An 11,412-nucleotide genomic window follows, 5' to 3' on the forward strand; every position below is an offset into this window, starting at 1 on the left:
TGGATTCTTATACTGAAAGAGGAGGAGATGATCACCAGCAATGTTGTATCAAGAAGGCAAAGACATCTGAAGGCATGTGGACCCCCAGACGTGGGGGTTCTTCACTCTTGGTCCTAGGTGGGGGTCTCAATGTGTGTGGAGCAGAGGAAGCCTGCACCTTCTGTACTTACAAACACATCAACACAATCATACTCTCTTACACACACACATGTGTACACATGCATAGCAAAAAAAGAAAACCACAAATGCACTCACACATACACACCTTTCCACACACATATGTTCGTCCTCATGCATGCATAACACACACAAGAAGCATAGGCACACAAAGGTGCCATTCAGTCACTACCTTCTCATGAGAGAAGACAACATCATTCCAACCTTCAAATCAATGCCCTGCACCACATACTCACCATACACATAGCCCATCCACAGCATGTACAGGACACACTGGCTTCTCAGCAGTGCAGGAAACACCTACACACTGTGATTCTTTCTGAACATAAACATATGCTCACTCACATGATTTCTTCTATAGAGAATCTGAGCTGCTGATGATTTAATGCAGGGCAGCGATCAGATGCCCTGGGTGCCAGAGGATGCAGCATCACAGGTGCAAGAGCTGAGGAGGGCTGGTAGGAGAAAGCAGAGGGAAACCAGACCTGAAGCATGACAAGGAATCCATTCATGAACAGCCATGAAGACTATTTGTTTATTCATTTTGCTGAAGTGATGCCTTCATTTGCTTATTTGTGAATTATCCTTTTGCTTCTTTAGAATCCCAGATAACCCAAATACAAGTTTGTTATCTTCAAAGCTTCTTCTCTAGGGACCTGAATAAGGTCTGACATATACCTGTTCCCTTAGTGAGTAACTGCAGAGTCCTTAATTGCCTATACAGCCTGCCTTGGGCTCTGAGGGATGTGAAGTGCCTGGCTTCTGACATGATGAGCTGCTTCAAACCATTCCCAAGCAGGTAGGATCTTCTTCTCCTTCATAAACAGAAGGTGATATTGCTGTTCTTTCACCTGGGATGTGGTTTGGAATAAGATAGAACCAAGCTTCCTAACCTATTGGTGACTTTAAAGCTGTGGACAAGACAGAGGGAGGTGGATGAAGAGGAGGAGGATAGGGAGAGAGGGACAGAGGGGAGAGATGAAGGGGAGGGGACAGTTTCACAGAGGAATTGAAGAACAAAGACTGGACACCCTCAGGGTCAATTGCCTGTGGACACCGAGCCTACATGTCACTTGGGAATTATACAGCCCAGAAGACCAAGGGAAGTTGGGACAGTGTGTGGCTCACTAATTATGTGGTGTGTGTGAATTCTTTCCTGTTTCTGGGCCTCAGTTTTGCACAAACTCAGGGACTGAACCAGGGCAGAGTTTTTCAAAGGGTCCATTCTGGACACAGTTATGGTTTAGGAATCAGGTGTTCCCCCAAAAGTCGTGTGTGAAGCAATGCAAGAATTATCAGGGGTAAAATGATTAGATTATGAGTTGTGGACTAATTAATTTACTGATATGGATTAATTGGGCCTTAACTCTGCACAGCTAGGGTGTGGCTGGAGGAAGTGGGTCACTGGGAGTGTGCCCTTGGCATTTGTATTTTGTCCCTGGTGCATGGAGCTCTCTCCCTGCTTCCCTGTTGCCATGTTCAGAGCTGCTTTCCTACATCACATCTTTCCACCATGATATCCTGCCTCTCCTCAGGCCCAGAGCAATGGAGTTGGCCAACCATGGACTGAAACTCTGAAACCATGAGACAAAATGAACTGTGCTCCTCTAAGTTGTTCTTGCCCTATCTCTTGGTCACAGCAACAAAGAACTGATTCAAATAGGCATGTTTCAGTGGGGGGCCAAACAGCATTTATTTTATTAACTATCAGAATAATAATAATAATAAAAAAAAACTAGCAATAAGGTCATGATCAGGTTAACTAGAGAGGAGGCCTAAGACAGGGAATGTAGGTGATGCACACTGGGGGGAAGCAGCACCACAAGCTGTGGGCAGAGGTGGGTGCCCATATGTGCAAAATGCTGGCCTAGGTGACCTTAATGGAGCCTTATGTTCTGTGGCTTTAAGGCACAAAAGTCCTAGTTATCAGGCTATGGACAAGTTATCTCAAGGTGGGCCCTGAGGAGTTCTCTGCACCCCTCACCCACCCTGCTTTTGGAAGAGGAAGCAGGTCTTACAAGGTCACTTCATGCTATCTTCCATCTTCTGGAAGCCAAGAAACATCCTGAGAGGTTGGAATGCATCCTGTAGGCCTTAGACTCTGCAAAAGGTGGACTCTCAGCCTTTGCCCTGGCTGTTACCTCCAGGGCCATTCTTCCCTGTGCTCTAATTTGGTCATCCTTGTCTTCAGCTCCCACACATGGGTCATTTCTTTTTGCATGCTCCACTTGGCACATGCCCTTTCCATTCTTGAATTCATGGTGCAGGCTTGTCTCCTGGGCTGTAAGCTTCCTGTTTACTTGACAACATGCTGAAGGCCCAGTGAATGCTGTGAGAGGAGAAGCAGTGTGGGAAGTTCACTGCAGATTCCTCGCAAGGCCCTGGGTTTTATTGGGTAAACAAACAGCCTCCCACAGCCTCTGCCTCCCAAACACGCTCTCTGTTTCTCATCCAAGCTGCTCAGGGCTGTTTTTTTTTTTTTTTTTTTTTCTTCAGGGAAAATGTTGGGTCTCCATAGTAGAACCCTAGCTGCTGTCTGCCTATTTTAAAAACAGCTGCTGGAGCTGAGCCTCAGTCAACCAGATCCTATGCCTAAGGTCCTCAGAGAGTTCATCAGGGGCCCCAAATGTGTGTCCTGGCCCACCAGGCTCCATAGGGCCAGGAAGGCAGCTTTTGTCCCTCAGGACACCTGCAGATTTACTTATAGAGTTTGCATTCAACAAATGACTTGGAAAAGTCAAAATCTTAGCTGGTTGTCATTGCATACACCTGTAACTCCAGCAGCTAAGGAGACTGAGTCAGGAGGGTCACAAGTGCAAACCCAATCTCAGCAAAAGCAAGGTGCTAGGCAACTCAGTGAGACCCTGTCTCTAAATAAAATACAAAATAGTGTTGGGGATGTGGTTCTCTAGTTGAGGGCCCCTGAATTCAATCCTCAGTATCAACAAAACAAAACAAAACAAAAGCTTTACTACCCAGCTGCCCAGGGATGTTGCCCTGCTAGCAGGTCTCCATGGAGACCACATATGCACCTATGTTCCCTTGCACTTCCTGGGGAAGGCATCTGCATGGAATCCACAATGCAGGACCCAGAGCCTATGCAAGGGTCGAGGGGGCACCTCCCATCACAAACCCAGGTGATTCCCTCTACACATGGGAGAGCAGGAAGAAAGGGCTATCTCTTCTCTACAGGAGGGAGACTCGTGACAGCTTGGGAGATGAGGCAAAAGATGGTCTGGGCAGATGGGACCCTCGGAAGACATAAGCCTGTAGTGTCCAATGTGCACAGAATTTGTCCTGTGAGTCAGGGTCAGGAACCCAGGAAAATGTGCATGAGTACCTGGGAGATGGAAGCAGCTTCTTTTCTTGCAGTCCTGGTCCCGGGAGCCCAATTCCACCCAGCTCTCTGAAGCTTTTGGAATGTGTCCCACCCCAGCCTCCCCATCTCTCCCCCTAATCTCTGGATTTCTCTTCCCTCCCACCCTCAGCCTCTTTTTGTGTGCCTTTCAGTCTGTCTTCCACTGTGCACTTATCTCTGTCTCTGTCTCTCTCTTCTAATGTGTCTTGTTTCTGTCCCTTTCTGGGCCCCACATACCAACACAAACAGAAATCAGTGTGTTGGGATCTAGACTAGAAGCTGCTAGGACCTGTTGGAGTTGTGCAAAGTTGGCTTTGACCTCAGTTGCTCCTGGTTGGCATTGATCCTGGGCTTGCTCTGTGAGCCCCTTGCTCCTTTCCACTGGGTCCCCTTTGCAGAGCCAGATTGTCTCCCACCTGAGCTCTGACTCCTGTCTCTCTCCACATGTTGAGAGGAGCCTACAATCGCAGGAATCTCAAGTACATGCTTAAAATCCCTGCAGATGGGGAGTGACCTGCTTGACCTTAGGCATGTTTCTACCTCTCTAACCTCATAGCTACCATCAGAAAACCATATCTATTCACTAGGCCCAGATCACAAGAGTGAAGGGAAATTAATTTGAAGAACATTTTGTACACCATAGCAGGAATCCAGCCACCTCATAAACCTAGCCACCTCCAGGGCCACTCCAGGAATATGAAGAGCAGAGGAATGAGCCTGCTTACAGGGCAGCAGGGTGGGGTGGGGACTGTGGCAAACTGGAGAGCCCAGGAGGCAGGGACCTTTTACTCACCTCCAGCTGATTACCACTATGCACAGGCATTTGGACTGAACATGGTTAAACTTCAGACTTTCTAAAACTAGAACACAGATCTGTGTTTAAATTTGTTCATGATGACAGTTTCACTTTGTGGACAGGGTTTGGCCTGGTTTCCACCAGCCTTCCATCTCTGCATGTGAGGGCATGGCACAAGGGCCTCTCTGATCCCCCATCTCTCCATGAAAAGGTCACAGGCTGAAGACTCACCTTCACAGAGCATCGCTTTGGGTTATTAACCTCTTTCACTTGGAAAAGTGTAACTTCACATTGTGATACATTTATGTGGTGAAGGACATAATCAGGAGTTGTGGTAGGCAGTAACACAGTGGAAGGTGATTGAGGGGTACTTTCAGATTGGGAAGGTGATTGGTCTCCATTGGTGAAGTTACAGAGACCAGTCCGCATGTTGAGCTGAGTTCAGGAAGCCTCACCCTCCCTTCCAGGAACTGAAAATTAGGAGCTTGGCATCCATGTTGTGACTGTGAGGATGCAGGCAAGATATGAAGACCTGATATGCTGAGAAAAAGCAGAATGCTGAAAGACCTTGCATTCACAGTGATTTCACTTAGAACTCACAGATTTCTGAGACATAAGTGTTACAAAGAGAATCCCTCTGCAAAAATCCTACGGTATTTGGTGGGAGAACAGTAGATGGAAGCTATCACATAGAATTTGTGGCTATTACTGAGGATGTGAGTTTTGCTCAATGACTGGGGAAGGTCAATTCACACTGAAGGTTCAAAAATGACATATTCATGTGGACCAGGCCCATCTGAGTGGGCAAGTTTGCCACTGTCCAGAACCATGTATTTCAATCTTTTAAAAAATTGTTATGGCCTGGTGTGGTGGGGCACAACTGTAATCTCAATGGCTCCTGAGGCTGAGATAGGAGGATCTCGAGACCTTAGCGATGGTGAGGGCTAGAAAATAATTTCTTTTGATGGAGTATAAAAACAAGATGACATGGAGAAATTTAAGCATCCAAATTCCATTTTTGTTCTATACCCTGTGATGGAAATAAGCAGGTTGAAAGATTTCCTGACTTTGTATGGGTTGCAAGAGGAAATTTCTCTTTAAAAAGGAAAGGACGATTATCAAAATTAACATGTTACATCTTGCATGCCCTTGTGCTTTTGGCTGAAACTATTTGCTTAGTTTCACTGCCACCTTCTTGGTTAATTTCTGTTCATGTAATGCAGCCAACTATAAGAAGCAGCATGCTTGCAGTGTGTCAGAATTGCATGTGCTCTCGAAAAGCTCAGCTTCATTATAATTATAAATATATGCAATAACTTTGAACTCTTGATATAGAACAAAAATGGAATTTGGATGCTTAAATATCTCCATGTCATCTTGTTTTTATTACCTATCATGAGAAATTATTTTCTACTCCCTTTCTATCCCCCATCTCCACCAGCAATACTATGTACTCTACATCCAAATGCTTTCTGGACCTGTTCCCTCTATTCCATCTCCAGGGTTAACAACTCCCAACCCTGTCCACATGCACCTCAACTCCAAACTGGCTAGTGACTGTGGTGAGCCGCTTCTGCCGTTTCTGCAGACTATGGTCGCCATTACGAGATGGCGCTGGCTCCGCTGTGGTATGTGACAAACAACTCCTTATCTGAGAGAGTTGGCACATGATTATTCACCACCCTGTGAGAAAGCTCCACGCGGCAGCTTTGCATTGGGGCTTGGGATGCTTTATTAAGGCTGGGAGGGCATCCGGGAAGGAGAGAAGAAGAAAGAATAATAAATATCAAGGGACCTGAATAAACTGCTGAGAGAAGATTCCTGAGTTGCGTCTTCCTTGCGGGCAAGGGGTCGCGACAAGTGGTGCCGAGACCCGGGAAATCAGAACTCTCAGTAGTCAGGGGTGGTGCACCGGTTAGTCCCTAGGTAAGTGGGATCCGCGACTAAAGCGGGGCAGCTCTTCTGTAATGAAAGAGGAAGCCTTGCATTTTATTGCAGCTGCACCGTGTACTTTCGCTTCCGTCTTCTGTGTTTTTTTCGTTGTGTCAGTGTGCTTTTGTTGTTTGTGCTTTTTTTGTCGTTGTGTCATGGGTGCCACATCTTCAAGTCCGCTTCTTCTGGCCCTAGATGGCCTGTTACGTTCCAAGGGACTGGAAGTGAAGCATAGTACATTACAGAGATTTTTACAAAAGGTAGATATCGCTGCACCGTGGTTTGCATTTTCGGGCAGCCTTACTGTGCCTAGTTGGGATAAACTAGGCAAAGATCTTGATTTTGCATCTGAGCACGGCATGTTAGAGGGTGGGGTGATACCCCTTTGGAAAATGGTCCGTGGTTGCCTTACGGATGGCAGATGCCAGGAAGCACTTGCTAAAGGACAGGAGGTTTTAGAGCGATTACATGAGGAAAAGTCGGAGACGGCAGAAAGCCAAGTGACTCGGGAAGAGGGGAGTGTGCGGAGCATGACACGGGGGAGGAGACGGTTGTATCCAGATCTCAGTACGCTGCGTACACCCCCATGCGAAAGTGGGTCAGAGGAGGAGGAGGATGAGGAGGAAGAGCTCGGGAGGCTGTCTTGTCAGCTAGGGAGTTTAGCTATAGGAGAAGGGAACAAAAGGAAACAAGGGCTCAGGAAGAACGATCCCCCGGATCCACAGCCGTATGGTGGGGGCACTACGGGGAGAGCTTTCCATGCCCAAACATGGAGGGCTGTTCACGCTGAGATGGGTCTTGCTTATCCAGTTTTTCAGGATGACAACAGGGGAAGAGTCCATGAACCCTTAGATTTTAAAATTGTAAAGACCCTGGCGGAGTCTGTGCGCACTTATGGGGTGGATGCCGCCTTCACACTGACTCAGGTGGAGAATCTATCTAGATACTGTATGACTCCTTCTGATTGGGCTAGCCTTGTTCGGGCTTGCGTTTCCCCGGGTAAATATCTGGACTGGAGAGCATTCGTGCTAGAGGGCACAATAGAGCAGGCCGCCCAAAACCATGCGGCGGGACATCCCCATTGGGACAAGGATATGCTCTTAGGGCAGGGTAGATTTGCAAATCAACAGACAGGATTTCCTCTTGAGGCATATGATCAAATTAACAACATTTGCATTCGGGCATGGAAGTCGCTTCCAAATAGAGGAGAGGTGTCTGGTAATTTGACCAAGATTCTACAAGGCCCTACAGAACCCTTTTCAGATTTTGTAGCAAGGATGGTGGATGCCGCTGGAAAGATTTTTGGGGATCCTGATAGAGCCATGCCCCTTATCAAGCAATTGGTCTTTGAGCAGTGCACCAAGGAATGTAAAGCAGCAATCACTCCTTATAAAAATAAGGGCATAGAAGCATGGATGAAAGTGTGTAGAGAGATTGGAGGACCTTTAACTAATGCAGGTCTTGCAGCTGCTGTCCTTCGGATGGCAAAAGGGGGCAGTCCTGGTGCCGGAACATGCTTCCATTGTGGTCAACCTGGTCATTTCAGACGTGAATGTCCTAAAAAAGATAATTTTACTGGACCCCCTCGCGGTGGCCCTTTCAATGGCCTTCGTCAACCGGGGCTGTGTCCAAAATGTAAAAAGGGAAAGCATTGGGCAAAAGAGTGTAGATCAGTGAGGGACATTTATGGACAGCCTGTTTCAGCTGGGCCAAAAAACGGCCGAAGGGGCCCCCGACCCCAGGGCCCACAAATATATGGGGCAATGGAGAATGTCACACCCAAACCCGAGACATGGCCATCTCTACGCCATCCCATGAGACGCGGAGAGCCACTACAGGTGCCGCGGGATTGGACCTCTGTTCCACATCCAGACTCGTACTAACACCTAAGATGGGAGTCCAATTGGTGGAAACTGACTTCAAAGGGCCTTTACCACCTGGCACTGTAGGCTTGCTAATTGGACGTGCATCCTCTATATTGCAAGGTCTTCATGTCTTTCCTGGAGTCATTAGTCCTGATACTGTAGGATCAGTAAAGGTTATGGTGGAAGCTCCAAGGGGTATTGTGTCCATTTCCCCAGGAGACCGGATTGCTCAATTGCTAATTCTACCCAGTCTGCATACCCGCTTTCCTGCTGATTCCTTTTCAAGGACAAGTGATGAGATTGGAGTCACTGGAGGGAATTCTGTTTATTTATCCTTAGATATGAATGACCGTCCTACTTTAAACTTAACCATAGAAGGCAAATCAATTTTGGGATTGCTAGATACTGGAGCAGATCGTAGTATAATAGCACAAAAGGACTGGTCAAAGGGGTGGCCGGTGCAGCTCTCAGATCAATCACTAAGAGGTTTGGGATATGCCCAGGCCCCTCAAATCAGCTGTAGACATCTATCTTGGAAGGACCCAGAAGGACACAATGGCACCTTTCAGCCTTATGTACTTGATTTACCTATCTCTTTATGGGGTCGTGATCTGATGAAAGACATGGGGTTCACTCTTAGTAATGACTATTCTCCGGTGTCTCAACAGATTATGCAAAATATGGGGTATAGGCCAGGTCTAGGACTAGGAAAACACCTACAGGGGTGTAGGCATCCTGTGCAAGGTCATCAAAAGCTTAACAGATTTGGTCTGGGTTTTTCCTAGGGGCCACTGGGGCTCAAATACCCATAACATGGCTCACCGAGGAGCCTGTTTGGGTGCCTCAGTGGCCTCTTCCCTCGGTTAAATTGGCAGCGGCCCATAATTTAATTAAAGAACAACTAAACTTGGGTCACATCCAACCTTCTACTTCTCCATGGAATACTCCCATATTTGTTATTAGGAAAAAATCAGGAAAGTGGCGCCTACTACATGATTTACGAGCAGTTAATGCTCAAATGCAACTTATGGGGCCCATTCAAAGAGGGCTACCTCTGCTCTCCTCTATTCCTCAGGGCTGGCATATTATTGCTATTGACATTAAAGACTGTTTCTTTTCTATTCCTTTGCATCCTAAAGACTCACAACGTTTTGCTTTCACCCTTCCCTCGTGTAACCACGAGGAGCCAGATCTTAGGTTTGAGTGGGTAGTGTTGCCACAGGGAATGGCTAATAGTCCCACGATGTGCCAGATGTATGTGGGGAAGGCACTCGCACCTCTCAGACATAAGTATCCCTCCATCAAGATTATTCATTATATGGATGATGTGTTATTGGCCGCTAAGTTAGAGCAGATAGTTAATGAGGCCTATAAAGACTTAGTAAAGCTGTTAGCTCAATATGGGCTACATATTGCACCTGAAAAGGTTCAAACGGGGAATTCTATTGAGTATTTGGGAGCAATAATTGGGTATGATAAACTAAAACCACAAAAAATCACCATAAGAACTCAAGATCTCCAAACTCTAAATGATTTTCAAAAACTGTTGGGAGATATTAATTGGATAAGGGGATATTTACATATTCCTAATGGTGTGCTCCAGCCTTTGTATGCTACCCTTAAGGGTGATCCAGATCTTGCTTCTCCTCGTAGCCTCACCAAAGAGGCTAGAGCGGCCCTTATAACAGTAGAAGAAGCTATACAACATGCTACTCTATGCAGGCTCCAAAGTGATAAATCTTTCCAGTTATGTGTGCTTGCCACTATGCGGCAGCCTACTGGAGTACTGTGGCAAGATGGGCCTTTACTATGGATCCATCCACATATATCCCCAGGAAAATCTTTAGAATACTATCCTGATGCTGTTGCAGCGTTAGCACTTAAAGGGATTCAACAAAGCATTCAATTTTTCGGACAATCACCTTCTTCTCTTATTATACCCTATACTAAGGCTCAACTTAATGTTTTGTGTGCTACTCTAGACAACTGGGCTATTCTATGTTGCTCGTTTCAAGGGGATATTGACAACCATTACCCTTCCCATCCATTACTCCATTTTGTTAAAGAACATCCCATCATTTTCCCTAAGGTAACTTCACCCAATCCAATTCCGGGGGCTGTTAATATTTTCACTGATGGTTCCAAGTCTGGAATGGGAGCTTATGTAATTAATGATTCTCCCCCTGTTCAACATCAATTTGCTCCTGGTAATCCACAATGGGTTGAACTGCAAATTGTTATTGAGGTTTTTAAACAGTGTTCTTTTCCTTTTAATCTTATCTCGGACTCCATTTATGTGGTACAAGCACTCAAAGTCCTGGAGGCCGTGGGAGCTATTAGTAATGCCCATAATGTATCTGCTTACTTTAATCAGCTTCAACAACTTATCTGTAGCCGCACTGCTCCTTTTTATCCAATGCACATACGGGCTCATACTTCTCTTCCTGGTCCGTTATCACAGGGTAATGCCTGTGCGGACTCAGCCACTAGAGGCCAGTTGATATGCTTGGCTTCCTCCTTAGAGGGGGCTAAATTATTTCACCAAAATTTCCATGTTAATGCTTTAACGCTGCGCAGGCGTTTTTCCATTTCAAGAGCGGATGCTCGTCAGATAGTATTACAATGTCCTCATTGTGTCACATTTCTTCATCCCCCTACTTATGGAGTGAACCCACGGGGATTAAAACCATTGGTTGTCTGGCAAATGGATGTGACGCACATACCTGACTTTGGTAACCTCAAGTATGTACATGTTTCTGTTGATACGTGCTCTGGAGTTATTCATGCCTCTGCTTTGTCGGGAGAGAAGGCACGTAATGTTATCACTCATTGCCTAGAAGCATGGGCAGCATGGGGTGCTCCTGCATCCCTTAAGACTGATAATGGACCTGCTTATACTGGCAGACAATTTACATCCTTTTGTTCTACCATGGGAGTGCAACTTACTCATGGTCTGCCTTACAATCCTCAAGGACAAGGCATTGTTGAGCGTGCTCATCGCACCTTAAAGGAAACTTTACAAAAACAAAAAGGGGGAATAGGAGCTGAACACACTCCTAAAGAACGCCTGTCCTTAGCTCTCTTTACCATTAATTTTTTAAATTTGGATATTCATGGTCGCTCTGTGGCTGATAGACATGTGTCCCCTCAGCCCTCTGTGATTGGTTATGTTAAGTGGAAGGATGTTCTTACAGGCCAATGGAACGGCCCCGACCCCGTGCTGACATGGGCATGAGGATCTGTATGTGTTTTTCCCCAGGATCGCATGGAGCCGTTGTGGGTCC

This window comes from Marmota flaviventris, chromosome 6 (genome assembly GCF_047511675.1).
Source record: "Marmota flaviventris isolate mMarFla1 chromosome 6, mMarFla1.hap1, whole genome shotgun sequence".
NCBI lineage: Eukaryota > Metazoa > Chordata > Mammalia > Rodentia > Sciuridae > Marmota > Marmota flaviventris.